We start from the raw sequence: 17,238 nt of genomic DNA on the forward strand, positions 1-17,238 counted from the left end.
TGTTATTACTAGATTTACAATACAGAGTTTAGAAATTTCTTTGGAAGAATTGTTGGCTTTTTGTTATTCAGTTGATAACCAGAAATACCAAGAAAATTTAAGATACATTGTGTGGTTTTCATAGATTCTAATTTAATAATAATATGAGATACAAATTGACATGGTGGGTAGAACTGGGTTCAAGTTCTGCTTCTGATCTCACTGGCTTTGGGCAAATCACCTAATCTCTCAGTGCCCCCAAGTTACTCTCCAAGACTGTAAACTTCAGAGAAGATGGAATTCTCATCCATACCTCTTTATCCCAATGAAAACACAATAAAAAATAAACAAAAAAATAGCAATTTTGGATTTTTATTCCATTTAGAGGAGAAGTATGTATCTGAAGTAGTCTATTTGGTTCTGACCTTGATTTCATCAGCATAGAGCAATGGTGTCAAATAGAAATAGATAGCTGCAGGTGTATAGTGACGTAGAAAACCATAAATTAACATTATCTCTGGTGCTGTATTTTTAGTTATTTTGTTATACATTTCCAGTTTACATTTGTGACTTGTTTTATTCAACACTGGAAGTTTTTCTGAGCTGCTTGAAGGCCATGTGCTGGAAGTTTGACACTTCTATTGTAGAAAACTCCAGCTGAGAGTGTGCTGAATTCAGAATAATGTCCCATCTGTAACTTATGGTCCTCAAGAGCTAGGTTTCTTCAAGTACACTAAGTACCCTGGTATACAGAATTCGTATTGCATGCTACATAAAGTTATGAATGAAATCAGGTTATATACTAAATACGGATGATATCTTTGAAAAGTTCTAATTTAATTTTTTTAAGTGAGCATTATGGTAGAAACAGCTAGGAAAGAGCAGATAGAGTGCTGGACCTGGAATCAGGAAGACAGTTCAAATTTGGCCTCAGATGCTTATTGGTCTGACCCTGGATAGTCACTTACCTTGTCTACCTCAGTTTCCTCAAATGTAAACTATAGATTGTAATAGTACCTGTTTCCCAGGGTTGTTGTAAGAATCAAATGAGATAATGTCATGCTTAATATGTACTTTATCTTTCTAATTAGGTAGAAAGGCCACAAAATGACACTATCAGGGAGAAGACATTTTCTAAAACTTTAATCAAGATTCATAAAGCAATGCCATTTAGGCAATACTCTGATGGTTTCAAGAGTATGTCCAATTAACATTTTCATGGATATTGAGTTTCCCTTGTTGTCCTGACTGCTTTTGCTGTCACGATTGAAATTTTTTTTTGTTCTTCATGAATAATATTTCAAGGTAAAAAGAACTAGTTCAAAGGGATTCCCTCCTGAAAGGCAGTTGCAATAAATGTGTTTTATTTATGACAGTTTCCATCCTTGTTGTCAAGTGACAGATTTTACCCCAGGTTTTGAGGTGCCTGTTAAACACAGTGCTTCCATTTAAGAAAAATGTTTTGAGTAGCCTACTGAGTAGCTACTATTGGAAAAGTAACAGGTCACAGTGGGAGACAGAGCAGGAACTGGGCGCCCAGAAGCACTTAGCATTTAATGGGTCTTTGGCTGTTGTGAAGCAGTGTGCTGAAATAATTCTGATTAGACTTGGTCAATCAAGCTGCAGAATCACAATTGTCTTTCTTCCATTCAGGTTTTAATGTTCACAGTAAAATCCCAGTTCAAAATACACATTTAAGTCATCCTTGCACTTTTCTCTTTAAAACGCAAATTCCTTTCAGACTGGTCTGTGAACCATTCTTACACCTGTGGGAAAAGCACATTTGTCAGAGATTGTTACATCAACACATTTAAGGGCAGAAATAGTTAAATTTGACAGTGCTTATGGGGGTGTGTATTGGAATTTTTAGATTTCATTCTAGAGAAAGTGACTGTAAAAGATAAGAAAGTGGTTGAATTCACACATGGAAATACATAAGTGATACCAAGTATTGATCATGTTTTCAGGCATGATTCATGGCATACTGCATATATGATGTGTAGTTATGTTACATATATAGCATAGAACAATTCAACATATATAGAGGAATAGCTACTCTATATGTATGATGGCACACTTGGTATGAACTCTAGACTTGGCATCAGGAAGACCCAAGTTCAAATCTCATCCCAGACAATTATTGGCTATGTGACCCCAGACAAGGTATTTAACCTCTATCAGCTTCATTTTATTGACCTATAAAAAGGAGGTGATAATTGCACCAACTTCAGAGAGTTGTGAGGATAAAATTAGTACTGTACTTTGATCATCATAAAACTAGCTATTATAATGGGATATTATATGTAGAGTAGGATAGGATAGCTATATTACATGTAGAATGGGATAAGATAGCTCTGTTCTAATCAGACACATATATATTTGATTATTTAGGTTTTTTGTCAGTTGATACCATGGACAGTACTCAAATATACAATAGATGTACTTTTTAATGGTGAAAAAGTTTGAAAACTTCTCTTCACTTCCACCCATTCGCATTATTTGATCATTTAAGAGATATACCTTTTTTTTAGTAGAGTAAAAAATCAAACCAGACAATAATATATTTTTAATTTTTAGGACTATTATTAGAATAATTCTAAATAAGTTAAATGGATCAATGAAAGAAATGTGCAGTGGAGGAACATGGTAAGAATACTCTGATATCTCTACTTGGTGGAGTTTCTGAGGTCATGTGGTCATTGGACTGATAATATGCTTTGAAGGAGATTATGTTACATGTTGATTGTGCTTTTGTGAAGAAAGGCATTATTCTGAACAGGTCTTAAGAGGAGCTAAAAAGAGCTTCAAAGAAGTATATCCACCTATTGTTCATAGTAGTCACTGTAATAAATGGAGAACAGATTTGGGAGTTTGTCCTTAAGAAATGGATAAACTGAGGTTAGAAATCATGGCAAATTAATACTTTGGAAGCTCAAACTGTCTAGTGAATGCCATAAAATACCGCCTCTTTTAGTTTTATTTTTTCAGAGAACTAGGGAGCTTGAAAAAAGAATCAGCCTTGTGTACCTAATGCTGCCTCTAGGTACATAATTGTGTAAGCATTTCAAGGATTCAGAGAAAATGACATGACTAGAAATCTAACATGGTACAAAGTACATATTAGATATATTTACCATTTTTCCTCAGAAGTGATCTGATTTTAGGGATGTAATACTATATTCAATAAAGTGCTTTGTCACATATAACTATAAATGTGAGCTATTTTTTTTATTAAAATATCCCATAGAAAACATGAAAAAATCAGTGACTACATTTTTGAGGTCTTTTGAAACACTGAACACTATACAAAGAATCTCCAGTTTATCATGAATATTATTTAATTAAAGTCTGAAACCTTTTGCACCCTCAGAGTAAAGGACATAAAGGCATTAGTATGGTAAATAAAAAAGTGAAGAAGAGAAAGAGAATCAAGGAATGTGTAATTAGCATGGAGTAAATGGCATAAGTGAGGATAGCCTCAATTTCAATCATTCAGCTAAAAATCCACTTTGGAATTTCAGATGAAAAGGAGACTTGATAAGGTTGCTCAGTGTTCATGAATGAAAACTGAGGAGTGACTGTAACTCTGTAGATAATGTATTGTGTGGCTCCACCTGAAATCCATTGATGTGCTGAAAGAAATAAGTGTGTCTCAAAACAATTATTTTGCCCAGTAAAGAAAGGACAGTAGTGAAAGGAGAAATAGATGGACTTTTTATTTAACTCATTCTCACACTAAAAGTGGTGGAGGTAAAAGAAAATGAGAAACTCAAACTACGTTACTTTTTTTTAAAAGAAAGAGTAAATGCCAGTTACTTTCTTAAAGCAATACTGGTTCCAAGCTCTAACACATTTTGCTATTTCACTAAACAGTTTTGAGCAACTAAAGAGATTTTGCCCGAGTCTAAATGGATACAGAGAAATGTTTAACCCCTATTGTATTGCCACAAAGCCTAGCTCATCTCACTGGGAAGCTTGGGAGGTCTGAACGGAATTTGATTGGCTGTTGAGAATAGCGTCCTTTTAACATGTTCCTGCACACACACCAGCCACAGCAGGATTCAATTGCTGAAGCTTTAGTCTGCAGAGTGTTCTGTGATGGCAGTTCCATTTAAGTTTTCCACTTGTTCCTGGAAGGAAAAGGCAAGGAACAATGTGTAACTGCATTTGTAAGGTAATATCTGTGGTAGGGCTGAGGGGGTGAGGTTTTTGATGTTTTACTTTGCTGATTGCTATTGATGTTGTTACCTTCATATCAGATACCACTTAATGATTTATTTTAATGATTTGTTTAAAGCTGAGGTCCAGCTGAGAACTGTGTTCACAGCTCTAAAGGCTTGTCTGAAATTTAATGTTCCCTGTTCATTGATTCAGTTGACTTAGAGAGCCCTTCTGGTTCGTAGGGCTATGGTGATGTTAAGTACACAAAGTGAGGCTTAGATTTGAGCTTCAGGCAGATTTAGTTTAAGTATTTTGAGTTGCTGATCATAAAAAGTCAATATTCACATTTACTGTAGTTGTACGTCATTTTCAAAATGTGATTTTCACTGTATTCACTCCTTAGTTCTGAGTGGATATTTTTTCTTTTTGAGTCACGGACACATTTTTCACGTTACCTTAAAATGCAATTCTAGTCAAGAATGAATCCTCCCTTCTCTGCTGCAAACATTCCTATTGTTGGAAAGAAGTTGTAATGCAATCCTCTGAATGTGCAGAGTGTAGTGTAAACTTTCACTGATGCTCCTCTTTGATTAGACAGACAGGATCTTGTTGGCACTTTTCCTTGACATCTCTCTGCTCATTTGACATAAAGTACTGCACTTTTTAATGGGCCTTTTTTATTGACTGTCACAGGCATCAATATTTTTATGTAGTGATAGCGTTAGGTATCACTACATAAAAAGAGACAGAAAGATGTATACCTTTAGGGCATGGAATTGGGTCTACATTTTATCATTTGGGTTTGTCAACTCTTCCATAAGAAATATCCTTAAATATTTCCCATAATAATGATATTTATAATTTTCACCTACAAATGCTTCAGAATATCCCAAAGTTTTGCATTCTTAAAATTACTCCCAAATTTATAATTTTTTTTCTAGTTTGAAAAGTTCTATAGAGGCAAAGGTTGTCAGGGATACTGTGCGATTTATCCAAGGACAATTCCTTCCCCCACCCTCCTTTTCTGATTGTCTGACTATCATGAAATGGAGTGAGTACCATATGTTTGGTATTTGTTTAAATGATTAAACCATTTTGGACTTAGCCCTCTAGAAGGAATGTGCTGGCAGTAAACAGCTTTAAGTCTGTAGCTTCAAAGTCAAATACAAGCACTTTCTGGGTAGAGGAAAGAATAGTAAAGAGGGTGAGAGACCAAAGGGAGCAAAGATACCAAGGCCAGTGCCTTGGAGACCATGGAGCAGTTATTAATCTCTTCTATGCAACCTTCTGTGTCTCCAAGTTGTTACTACTCTCCTCCTCTTCAAATCACCTTGTGTTATAGGAATACATGTGTTCTTCAAAAGAAAGTAGCAAGTTCTGGAGAACAGCAACTCTATTGGTTTTGTCTTCACATCTCTAGGACCGACTTAACGTGATGCCTCATATGTAGTAGGTACTTGATAAATGTTTGTTGAACCAAATTAAATGGAAAGAAAACTAGACTTTGTATCAGGGAATCTGAGTTCAAATCATGCCTCCTACATTTAATAGCTGAGAGACCATAGGCAATTCATTTGACCTTACATAGTTTCCTACCGTTCACCTGTCTCACAGATTTGTGGCAGAGAAAATGCTTTGCAAACCATAAAGCTTCTATAAATGTGAATTTTATTGCACAAAAAAAAATTTGTGGATAACAAATTACCAGTACTTAACAAATGTTTGCTGAAAGAACAGAATTGTTGAATATTGAATCTGAAAAGTACTGAGGAGTTAGACGAGGGCATGATTCATGTTGTTATGTGTTTTCTCCTTGACGTACCCCTTCCACAGCTCTTTTTTATTGGTAGCTTTAAACACATCCGCCTTCCTCATCATTTTCTACTCCTTATATCTTGACTCATCCTGTCAAAAGTGGACATTCCTAGTTGCCACAGGCCACCTTTGGACATAAGTGGGCATCTATAACTATTCTTCCCCTTAGGGACTTTCAGTTTCTTGCATGAGACTAATCCATCAGATCAGCAAATGGGTCAACTTGAAAGCTTCTCTTCATAATACAGAATAGACTGAATGTTTGCTGGAAGCACATTAAGGATAATTGGATTCTACAATTAAAATATCACTGCTACACAAATATGCACCATTTTTTCCCTTTTTTATCTTTTTTTCAAAGCCTGAACGTGATTGGAGGAACAGCAATTAATGCCTGCACATTCACTAAATGTGTTCTTTTTAAAGGAAGACTTTCATTTCTCAGCCTTCAAGTTTAATTCTTTTCACTTATGCACCATTTCCTTAAGCACTCCTATCAAAGTTGATTGTATTTGCACTTAACTCCTAATTTTCTTCTTGAGGATGCATAGGGTCATTTTCTCAAATATCTTGCCTTGCAGTTGAAATACAATTTTTCAGATCTCAATTGAGGCACTATCTTCCATGTCATTAGCACAAGGAATGCTGTAAGAATAAACTCTTATCTAGTGATTTCCTTCTGAAGTGTAATAAAGTACACTGATTGTTAGAAAGCCCTCTTTAGGCATGGCGCTCTCAGGCATTAACATTTCACTAAAGTAGATATTGCCTTAACTCTTGGATGTAGGGAATATTTGGATGGACACTCACAAACTAGAACAGAGATATGAAGCAGCTACCTTTTGCAGAGGCTTAGATAGATGGATAGATAGATATACACGCACATACATACATATATACACATATATATCTATGCACATATATAGTTTCTTCTCACTAAGAATAAATGGATCATTTGGACACACGTATATTTTAAGATTGGTGGAGGCCACATGTACTGTAGAGTCTATGATGTACTGGATGGTTAGATGGCCTCAGGATCAGGGAGAGCAGGGATCAAGTCCTGTTTCTAATACATATTGGCTATTGTGGGCTGGACCAGATTCAGGCTTATAACCTGGTAGCTTAGGTTTGATACTGGAACAAAATTCTATACTTGTAGGCATTCAATAGTTAATACAAGGATATCTACTTAGCCATTAGCAGAGGGATATTCAACAAAGAGAGGCATTGGGTACACCTTGAGTGTTCTCAATCAGCGTCGATCAAGCAGGAGCGAAGTTCCTTTGACTGAGTTGCCCATTTTGATCCATCAGCAAAGTATCAGAGGGCAATTGGAATTTCTGATGGCTATTCTGTACTTAGACAATCAAAAAGTGACTTCCCCTGAGCCAATCAAGTATCAAGGATGATTTCAATACCTTTTATAAAGAAGCTAGTCTATCTTGCATGGGAGAGGGGTTAGGTCTTAACTCCTATATCCTAACCATTAGGATATTGCCCCCATCACACTAGCTGTATGACCTCCAGCAAATTACCTAACTTCTCATTCTCTCAAACAACTCACTAAGACTATAAATTACAGACCAATTGACCATCTGCATTGATAGAGGGGTTTCCTTAACAATGGTTCTCTATATCAATGAAATCACAGGTTTGCCACCCCTAATTAATTTTCATTATACCAGATTAATTATAAAATTCCATTCTGATACATTCCACCTCTTTTGCTCTGAAAAACCTGGCATAGTTTAATTATAATTTAGTTAGCTATGTATTCTTCAATAACTCAATGATTCTATGTTCTTTTCATTGTGGGTGTTCCCTTCATTGGCACATCGGAACACACCCATGCCTTAGGATTGTAAGATTATAGATATAGAGCTGGAAGAGACCGTTAGCACCCTCCTCTAGGTCCCAGAGAAATTAAATGACTTTCACACTTGTATTAAGTCACAGAAACAGGACTTTTCCAACCTACCAAACTGCCTTCTCATCTTTTGGAATTCTTGGTCCTGAAGTTCTGTAAAATCCCCATGGAGAATCTACCAGACATACTGAAGGTTTTTCTCTTAAAATTAAAATAAAAATTTTTGATATTTCATCTATATGTTCATTGAAAGACAAACTGTATAGCTGTCATACCTCTTAGGAAGCTCATTTATAGCCTGTTCAATTTCTATTTTTAAAATAGATATTTATTTACTTAGACATTCTATTTCTTCTTCAGCTAATCTAGGTATATTATATTTTTGCAAATATTCTTCCATTTCCCTTTAACTGTTAAACTTATTAGCATATATTGGACAAAATAAACTCCTTATAATTGCTTTCATTTCATCTTCATTAGTGGTATATTCATCCTTTTCATTTTTGATACTAGTGATTTAGTTTTCCTCTCTCTTTTTAAAAGTCACATTAACCAATTGTTTATTCTGTTTTTTCATAAAACCATCTCCTAGTTTTATTTATTAATTCAATGGAGTTTTTTACTCTTGACTTTATTAATCTCACCTTTAATTTTTAGGATTTCCACTTTAGTGTTTAATTGGGAATTTTAAATTTGTTCTTTTCTAGTTTTTTTTATTGTATACCCAATTCATTAATCTGTTATTTCTCTATTTTACTGATTTAGAGATATATATTTTCCTCTACTCATTGCTTTTGATTTATCCCATAGAGCTGTTGTACCTCACCTTCACTATATAACTGGCCCACCTCCTTTTCTGGTTACACATGTCCTTGACGATGTCTTCTATGTAGACTTCCCATACATCTTTTCATTGTCCGTTAGGTCATTTGAAATTGCTATTCTTCTAAGATTAAACTGTTCCATGACTGATTGAATTATGGCACAAATGGAAGAATATTGTTTTTTTTTAATCCATTGGATTTTAAGACCATAGATATAGTTCTACAAAGAACCTAAAAGGTCATGGAATTGTGTGGCATCATTAAAATACTGCAATTTCCAAAAAGCAATCCATCCCTCTTTCTTCCTATTTGATTGTGGACCCCCTTGTTGTCCAGCTCTAACTTACTGTCTCTCTGTGGCATCTGTCCAAGATGCATGTTTCTCTGTTTGATAACTTGCTTAATATTGGTACTCAGAAGATTATCTCCACAGAGACTTCTGTCAAAAGTATCAAATAGTCTTAATAAATTCAAAGGAGACACCATAGGAACCTTTAAGGTTGCATTTTGCTTTGAAAGGGCAAAGGTTTTTATACTTAACAAACAATAGACTTTGCTCTACCTCTCAGTTAATCTTCATCAAATTCTAATTAATAGTGGATGCTAAAATAAGCCAAATAACATCAAGAATGCCTTTCTCAATTTTTTCTGAGTGCCTAAGTATTGACATTATCTGGCATGCTACAATAAATTTTATATTGGGAAAAATGAATTACAGTTGGTAATTATCTAGCAAATTTGAAGCCTCTTTTGTAGGTAGCCAAATCGCACAATTGATGGGAAATTTTTCCCCCAAAAAAGATATCAACTTAATCCAACATTACCAGAAAATTGTTACCTCTTTATTTCATACTCTCTGCTCTGGCAATGGTTGTTCTGGGGAAAGGGCTTTGTGCAACTTTAACTATTATAGAAATGAGTCATTAATTAGAAGGTAGTTAAGCATTCTTTTTTTTTTAAAGCTAAGGAGCTATCTGGAATTAATTTCCAGTGGAGAAAAGAGAGTGTAGTTTTTCTTAAAGAGGGGGAAAGTGTGTTAGTAATAGCTGACTAAGCAACCTTTCCACAGAAGTAAGAAGATCTTTATACATAGTGTCCAAGTCATCACGTAGATCCTGTGTGGCACCTTTCCCAGGTCTGGAATTCTTGAGAGGTATAATTTATTAATCAGGAAAGATGGAGAATTGCAGCACATAGAACTTATCTTTTTAAAACTATTATTTCAAATACTATTCTCAATGGAAAAAGTTTTTTAATGAGAATTAAAGGTAATTAATGGGGAGACATGACTCCAGGGTTTTTGGACAGTCCCAATTCACTGACTCTTGCAGTAGCATATTTTATAGTCAAGGTTACAGTGGTTCATGTAAAAAGTAGAGGACATACAAATAATTAGTGTTACATGGCTTCCTCTTACTTTTTTCCCCATCTATATGAGATAAAATTGTCTGGTATAAAAGAAAATCTGGTGACGTGAAGAGCCTCAAAATAACTTTCGCAAAGAAGAAAAAAGAACCTATAATTTCCAAAAGTTTTCTTAAACTAGAATTTATATTTCAATGGATTTGTGACCTTAACAATGTCATTACTCCCTCCAGCAGTTCAGATTATAAAGCATCCATATCTTCTCATAGTATTCAATTCTTGTCTATGTCTTTCCATAAATTTATTGCACAAAGTCCATATAATGCCTTAGGTTAACCCTCACCCTAATCTCTTGCCTTGCAGAGACCATATATGTTACAGGTAGGTTTCCTTTCATTCTTATTACATGACTGACTTGTCCTTTTCTAGTCAGAATTCCCTTGATAAATCCTATATGTGTCATATTTGTTGGTAACATAATGAAACCTGATCACACTTTCCATATGACTCTTCGTCGCCTTTTGGGTAATTTATAGATTTTATTCTTTGGAAACTGTGTATTATATGACTCATGCTCACCCAATATCACTGGGAAAAAATATTGACATTAAAAAGATAGACCTTTGTTTCTTTACTGGAAATGATATTTAAAACAAATTAGCAAGTGCCTTCCATTAGGCATATAGGATTATAGCTTCATCCCTAAAATGTAGCCTCAGTGGCTGGCACATAGTAGGTCCTTCTCTTGTCCTTCCCATCTTAATGTTGCTCCCAATTCTAAGTGCTTATAAACCATTCACTTAATAATTTCTTCTAGATTTTTAACACAATTGACCTCATACTCACCATTACATAGTGATTACATTACATTTTCTTCCCCCTTTTGAATATTGGAACAATATTCGCCATTCCTCAGTTCTGTATCGCCACTAATCTAGTCTTTCCCAAAGATCATGTATCATGCTCTAACAATGACATTCACAAGATCTCTAAATGTACTGGAATGTAGGGTACTATAAGGGAAGCAGCTTTGGATTCAGAATCAGAAGACAAGGGTTTGAATATGACTCTGTGTGATCCTGGCAGGTTACTTATCTTCTTTGGGCCTTGGTTTTCTCAGGTACAAAAAGGAAGACAGGTAGACTTTATTATTTTAAAAATCCTTTCCAACTATAAATCCTGTGATCCTGATTTGTCTGGGCCTGGTGACATAATCCATTGAGAGCAGCTAAGTGACCTCTTACCATGGTTTCACTTATCTTACATTTAAATTTACTATTAACTGCTTTTTTTTTCTCCTTCCCAGATCATTTTCTTTGGTAGACAAAACAGAAACAAAATGGAAATTAGGTAGAGGTGCCTTTTTCCTTCTCATCGGTTTTCATCATCTCAAATCTTCTGACTTGTGCAAAAGGTTTTATTTTAATTACTTGAGGGATTCATGATTTCATCAAGATGGGTGCTACCACCAGCAAGTGAACATCGCTTCCTAGAAGAGTAGATTTCTTCAAGGCTCAGGCATGTACCACCTCCTATGGGAAGCTTTTCCTAATCTCCTTAAATTGTTAGAGCTCTCCCTTTCCCAAAATATCCAGCCTGTACTTACTTTTTTCCATATCATATCTCTTCCTTAGAATGCTGAAGTAGATTATAAGCCCTATATTCTTTTTACCTTATGTAACTAGATAAAAATAGAAACAGAGAGTAGTTTATTATGATTGAAAAATAGAATACATAAAGAGAAGTAAGAGGAAATTAGGCTGGACAAGTATGATGAAACCAGATCATGGAGGGCTTTGAGTGACAAGATTAGGATTTTATACTCTATTTGGTAGGAAATGGGGAATGATTGAATGTTATTGAGTAAAGGAATGATATAATTGGGAAGATCATCTGGAAACGGATGTAGGGAATGCATTGGAAAGGATACTAGTTAGGGGACTATTACAATAGTTTGGGTAAGAAGATGTGAGGACCTGAACAAGGTGGTAGAAATGGGAATGGGTATAAGACATAGAAGTGACAGAACATGGTAAATCATTTGTTGCGGGGGACTAAGAAGAGAGAAGAATCCAATCTTAATCCAAGGTTATAAGCCTAAATGACTACAAGACTGGTGAAGCAGAAATAGAAAAGTTAGAGGGAGGAGGAGGTTTGGGGAAGAAAATAATCAGTTCAGTTTTATATATAGTTAATTTGAAGTGCCAGCAGTATTTCCATATGGAGATATTCAGCAAACTGTTAGAAATATGGAACTGTGACTCTTGGAAGAGACTAGGAATAGAGCTATAGAGTGGAAGTTATTGGCATATAGGTAATAATTGAAGCCAAGGGTAAAAAAATGAATCATAAAACATAGTACATAAAGAATGCAGACAGCCTAAAACAGAACCTTGGGAAATGTTGTTGTTTATGATATGACAGAAGGATGAACACCTGGCCCAAGAAATAAGGAAGTGGTCAGAGGTTTTGGAGGAGAAGCATGAGAATGAAGTGCAGAGAAACCAGAAGATGAGAATATGAAAAAGTCAGGGGTAATGGAGTACACAGTGACAAATGCCATGTAAATGTTAAGGATGATGAAACCATTAAAAAAGATCATTAGGCTTGGTAATTAAGAGGTCATCAATGGCCTCGGATAATGTTGATTTAGGAGAGTGGTATTGATGTAAGTCAGATTGACAGGGTTTAAGAAATGAGTAGGCAGTGAGGAAGTAGAGGCAGTGTGTAAATAACTATTTTTAGGAGTTTGGCAGTGAAAGGGAGGAGAAATATAGGCCAATAGCTTGAGGAGATGACAAGGTCAAGAGAAAGATTTTGGATAAGCATGAAAAAAAAATCTGAGGGTGTTTGTAGGCTGAAGGAAAGAAGCCAATAGAGATGAAGGGTTTAAAAATACACAAGAGAGTTAGTTTAGGGAGCAAGATCATGGAGGAAATGGGAGGAGAAGGAATGAAGAACAGAGGGGAGTAGGTTAGTTTTAAGGAGAAGGACCTCCTTTTTCTCTTAGACTGGAGAGGAGACAAGAATAAATGAAGACACTGAGGATTGTATGAGCAGAGAATAAAGGTTGTAAGGCAAAGTTACCTGCTGAGAGCAACAGGAAAGCAATGGGAATTGGGGGCTTGATGAAACAGAAGGAAATTTGGAATAGATGAGTAAAAGAATTACTGTGGAACAAGATGGACAAGGATGAAGTTATTAAAATACTTAAATGGATCTGTGATTTTTTGATATGGGCATTGCCTCTAATGATACAGGTCACAACCTTTACATACCTCCTCATCCAATACATGTTCTATAGTATTTGTTATAGGGATTCAACCAACTTACTGGGGTCTTTTTTGCTTTCTCCTGGTATTTCACAAGTCATAGTTAGCAAGCTGAAGCTTATTTATACTAATTTTTATACTAATCATTTTGATTTTTTTCCTAAGATTATGCTGTACCTTGATTTGTAGCTACATACCATTAGTGGGGACAGCACTGACGTGAGAAATTTGAGATCATTTAAAAACACTGAACCACTTTGAAAGGATTATCCATCTTTATATTATACTACTCATTTGTAAGTCCAGTTTATTGTCCATCTATGGAACTGTACAAAATCCATATAATTGATGAGATAACAACTGGAGCTGCCAATTGATGTCATCCATTTTGTTACTTGTGTGTACATTTAGGCCAATCACTTCCACATTGCCATGGATTTTACTGAAATTTTTCAATGTTCCAGAGCTCATCGCAATTAGTATAATACATGTAATTGAGTAGAAGTTTTGAAAATTCTTATCACTGATAGATGATTTGTTTGTTTAGACTCTGGTTAGAACATTTTCCATGACACCGGGAATCACCTCATGTTGCGCCTTGTTTCCTATCAATGTGGGGTGGAAAATTGGGAAAAATTATCTCACAAATACAACTTTCAAAAAGTCTCAAAAATATTTGAACATATATGTAGAACATACCTCATTTGAAAAGGATCATCAAGCCTGAATTTTAGAAAACCTATTTCAGGAAAATTAAACTAAAAAAATTAACCAAGATAGTTTGTTGCACAAAAATTAACTTCTAAAAAATCTCCTTTCCTGCTGTACTAGGGTCAGGCTATTTTATACAGGCCTTTTTATTTTCTCTGCAGAAATACCTCGTTTTGAACTCCTTGGGATTAGGGATCATTGTGTTCATGGTAACTGTATATCCAGTACTTATCATGGTACCTGGCTCCTAGTAGTTGTTTGATAAATATTTGTTCATCGATTGATTATTGGTTCATTTTTAAAGCAGTAAGATATCAGCAGATATAATGGGATTTTATGGTTCTAAGGTAGTTGTGAGATTATAAAGATGTGCACTGTTGATTTTAAAAATCATCTCAGGCTATCTGGTTCTCTGTGGGAAAAAATGATGTTAAATAACCCAATGACAGGCACACACAAGAAATTTAGCTGTACTAACAAGCCTAGTACCAGAATATTCCATTAAATGCTGTTGTCTTTGTTTTGGCTTAAGAAGGAATTTCAAGGATGTGTTATATTACAGCTATTGGTAGTATAAGAATTTTGTCTGACTATACCTAAAAGATAAGCTCTTCAGTCCCAGTGTAAAATTATTTGAGATTAAAAGTCTGGCATCCCTGTGCCTAAGCCACATGCCAAAAGCAAATTGCTGAAACCACAAACTGATGATGAAGCTTTTCCCAAAAGTCACAAGGTTTTTCTTGCAAGTCAGCTATTATATGAGGAAGGACAGATAATGTGTTATAATGGTCATCCAGGAACTAGAACCACTGTGTAATTTATTTATTCAAAGGAAAATTTAAACATATTAAAAATTAAAACCCTGATAAAGAAATGAGCCTGCCTAGGAAAAGACACCATTGTAATCAAGAAGGTCTTTGGTTAGAGTGTTTTTACCCTTCATGTTTAAACCTGCAGCTGCCAAGAGTGTTCCTACCACAGAGCTGAAAAGACCTGCCATCTTTCCACACTGACTATTTTCTTTAATCTGTCCTTTGGTTAGCAGCTGTTACCACTGTTTATGGCTTTGCCCCTGCCTCCTAGGAAACATGATACTTCTGCTTCACATTAGCTACCCTATGTCTGTTTGCTCCAGCATGCCAGCATGGTCCATTGGGTGCTGCTATTTCTTGATCATCAATCGCTATGTTGCAGTACTTCAATATATTCTGGTACTATATGTTCTGCCTCGCTGACTTTTGAGCCTCTCCTACGAAAGTCAGAATGCCATGGTTTCTTTGGTATCATGTTTTTTGTTTAGACACAGAAGCACTGAGAAATTGAACTTTAGCATGCAGTCTCAAGGATGGGACATCAAAGTGTCACTCATGGCCTGACCTCTACTCTACCTTGACCCAAGGCTCTCATTCATGCACATTGAGTCTACTCTTGTGGAATTGAATGCCAAGGGACCTTATCTCCCTTTGCTCTGAAATGGAGTTAATACAGGAAAGCTGAAAATAAAACTTAGATCTAGTTCACATGCAGGGCTTCATAAGTGTGAGTAACATGGAATCACTAACTTCAGCAGCCATCTAATCCACCCTATGCACAAAAAAAATTTCCACTATAAGTAGAACATGGGTAGAAAGTTGGGCCTGGAGCCAGGAAGACCTGAGTTCAAATCTGGCCTCAGACACTGACTAGCTGTGTGATCTTGAGCAAGTCACTTAACCTCTATTTGCCTCACTTTCGTCATCTGTAAAGTGGGGATAATAATGATACCTTCATCCCAGGGCTGTTGGGAAGATCAAATGAGATAATAATTAGCATGGTGCCTTGCACGTAAGAGGCATTGTGTAAATGTAAGCTATTATTGTAATGTATCTGATAAGCAGTTGTCCAGTCTTTGCTTGACGAGTTCCAAAGAGGGGTACCCACCCTCTCTTGAGGAAGCTTGTTTCGCTTTTGGACTGCTCTAATTGTCAGGAAAAATTTTTTTCCTGACATCAAGTCTAAAACTACCTCTGTGCAATTTACTACCCTTTCTCCTGGCCAGACAAAACAAGTCTGATTCCTCTACCAACTGACACCCCTTCAAATGCTTGAAAACAATTGATGTTTCCCTTTAGTCTTGTCTTCTCCAATTCCTCCAACTAATCTTTCTAAGTTATACATTCAAGGTCCTTCACCATCCTGATTACCCTTCTATGCATTTTCTAGCTTATGAATGCCTTTTTGTGTGTGTGTGAGGCAATCAGGGTTAAGTGCCTTGTCCAAGGTCACATAGCTAGTAAGTGTCAAGTGTCTGAGCCTGAATTTGAATTCAGGTCCCCCTGATTCCAAGGCTCCATCCAACTGCACTACCAGGCTGCCCCAGGAATGTCCTTCTTAAACTGCAGTGCCTAGGGCAGATGAGGGTAGAGTACAGTAAGACTATGAATTCCCTATTCCTGTTAACTGTGGCTCTCTTACTACAGTCCAAGATTACATTTGATTTTTTGGCTGCCACATCATGCTTCTGCATCTTGTCAAACTAGCAGCCCACTAAATAACCCAGATATTTTTTAGAACAATTACTATCTAAATGTGTCTCCTCTATCTTGCACTTACGAAGTGCTTTTTGAACCTGTGTATGACTAATTATATTGAAATTTTATCTTACTAGACTTAGCCCAGCATCCTAGCCCGTCAAGATTTATTTTGGATCCCGACCATCATTCATTGTATTTCTTTTGTGTCATCTACAAGTCTGATGAATATGCCACCTATGCCCTTACTCAAGTCACAGACAAAAATGTTAGACAGCACGAGGCCAAGCAGTGATCTATAATGCTACTGCAGGCCTCATGCTTTGTTGACATTAAACCATTAGCAGCTACTCTTGGAGTCTGGTCAGACAATCAGTTCTGAATCTATTGGATTGAATTTTTTATTTAATCTGTGTCTGCTCATTTTCTCCTTAAGAATAGCATGAGATGTTTTATGAACAATTTTATTAGAAACTAGCTAAGTTTGCTTCTATTTCTCTGTCAAAGAGAATAATCTTTGCACTGGAAATGATTAACAGAGATAGTGAGATAGTACTCACCCAGCCAACCTTGATGAATTCAAATCACTTGGCCCAGATAACCTCAGTTACTGAAGAAATGGTAAATGTGATTGTTGAATCATTGCCAGTGATATATTGAAACATTACTGAAAACAATCTCTACAAGACTAGTGGACAAATTTCCCAATTTTCAAAGAAAAGGGAAAAAGA

General features: G+C 35.9%; 1 protein-coding gene across 11 annotated transcripts in view; it reads left to right on the top strand.

Annotated features, from left to right (window-relative positions):
• Window positions 1-17,238, top strand: part of NRCAM (neuronal cell adhesion molecule) — a 322,289-nt gene that overhangs the window by 125,439 nt on the left and 179,612 nt on the right. Inside the window, exon 1 of one of the 11 annotated variants that reach the window (XM_072653035.1) lies at window positions 3,783-4,153. The exons of the other annotated variants lie outside the window; for them this stretch is intronic. The gene's annotated coding sequence lies outside the window, so the exon portion shown is untranslated. Of the gene's footprint in view, window positions 1-3,782; window positions 4,154-17,238 lie in introns of those variants that run through there. 11 annotated transcript variants of the gene reach the window in all.

The sequence above is a fragment of the Notamacropus eugenii genome, chromosome 3 (assembly GCF_028372415.1).
Source record: "Notamacropus eugenii isolate mMacEug1 chromosome 3, mMacEug1.pri_v2, whole genome shotgun sequence".
Classification (NCBI taxonomy): Eukaryota; Metazoa; Chordata; class Mammalia; order Diprotodontia; family Macropodidae; genus Notamacropus; species Notamacropus eugenii.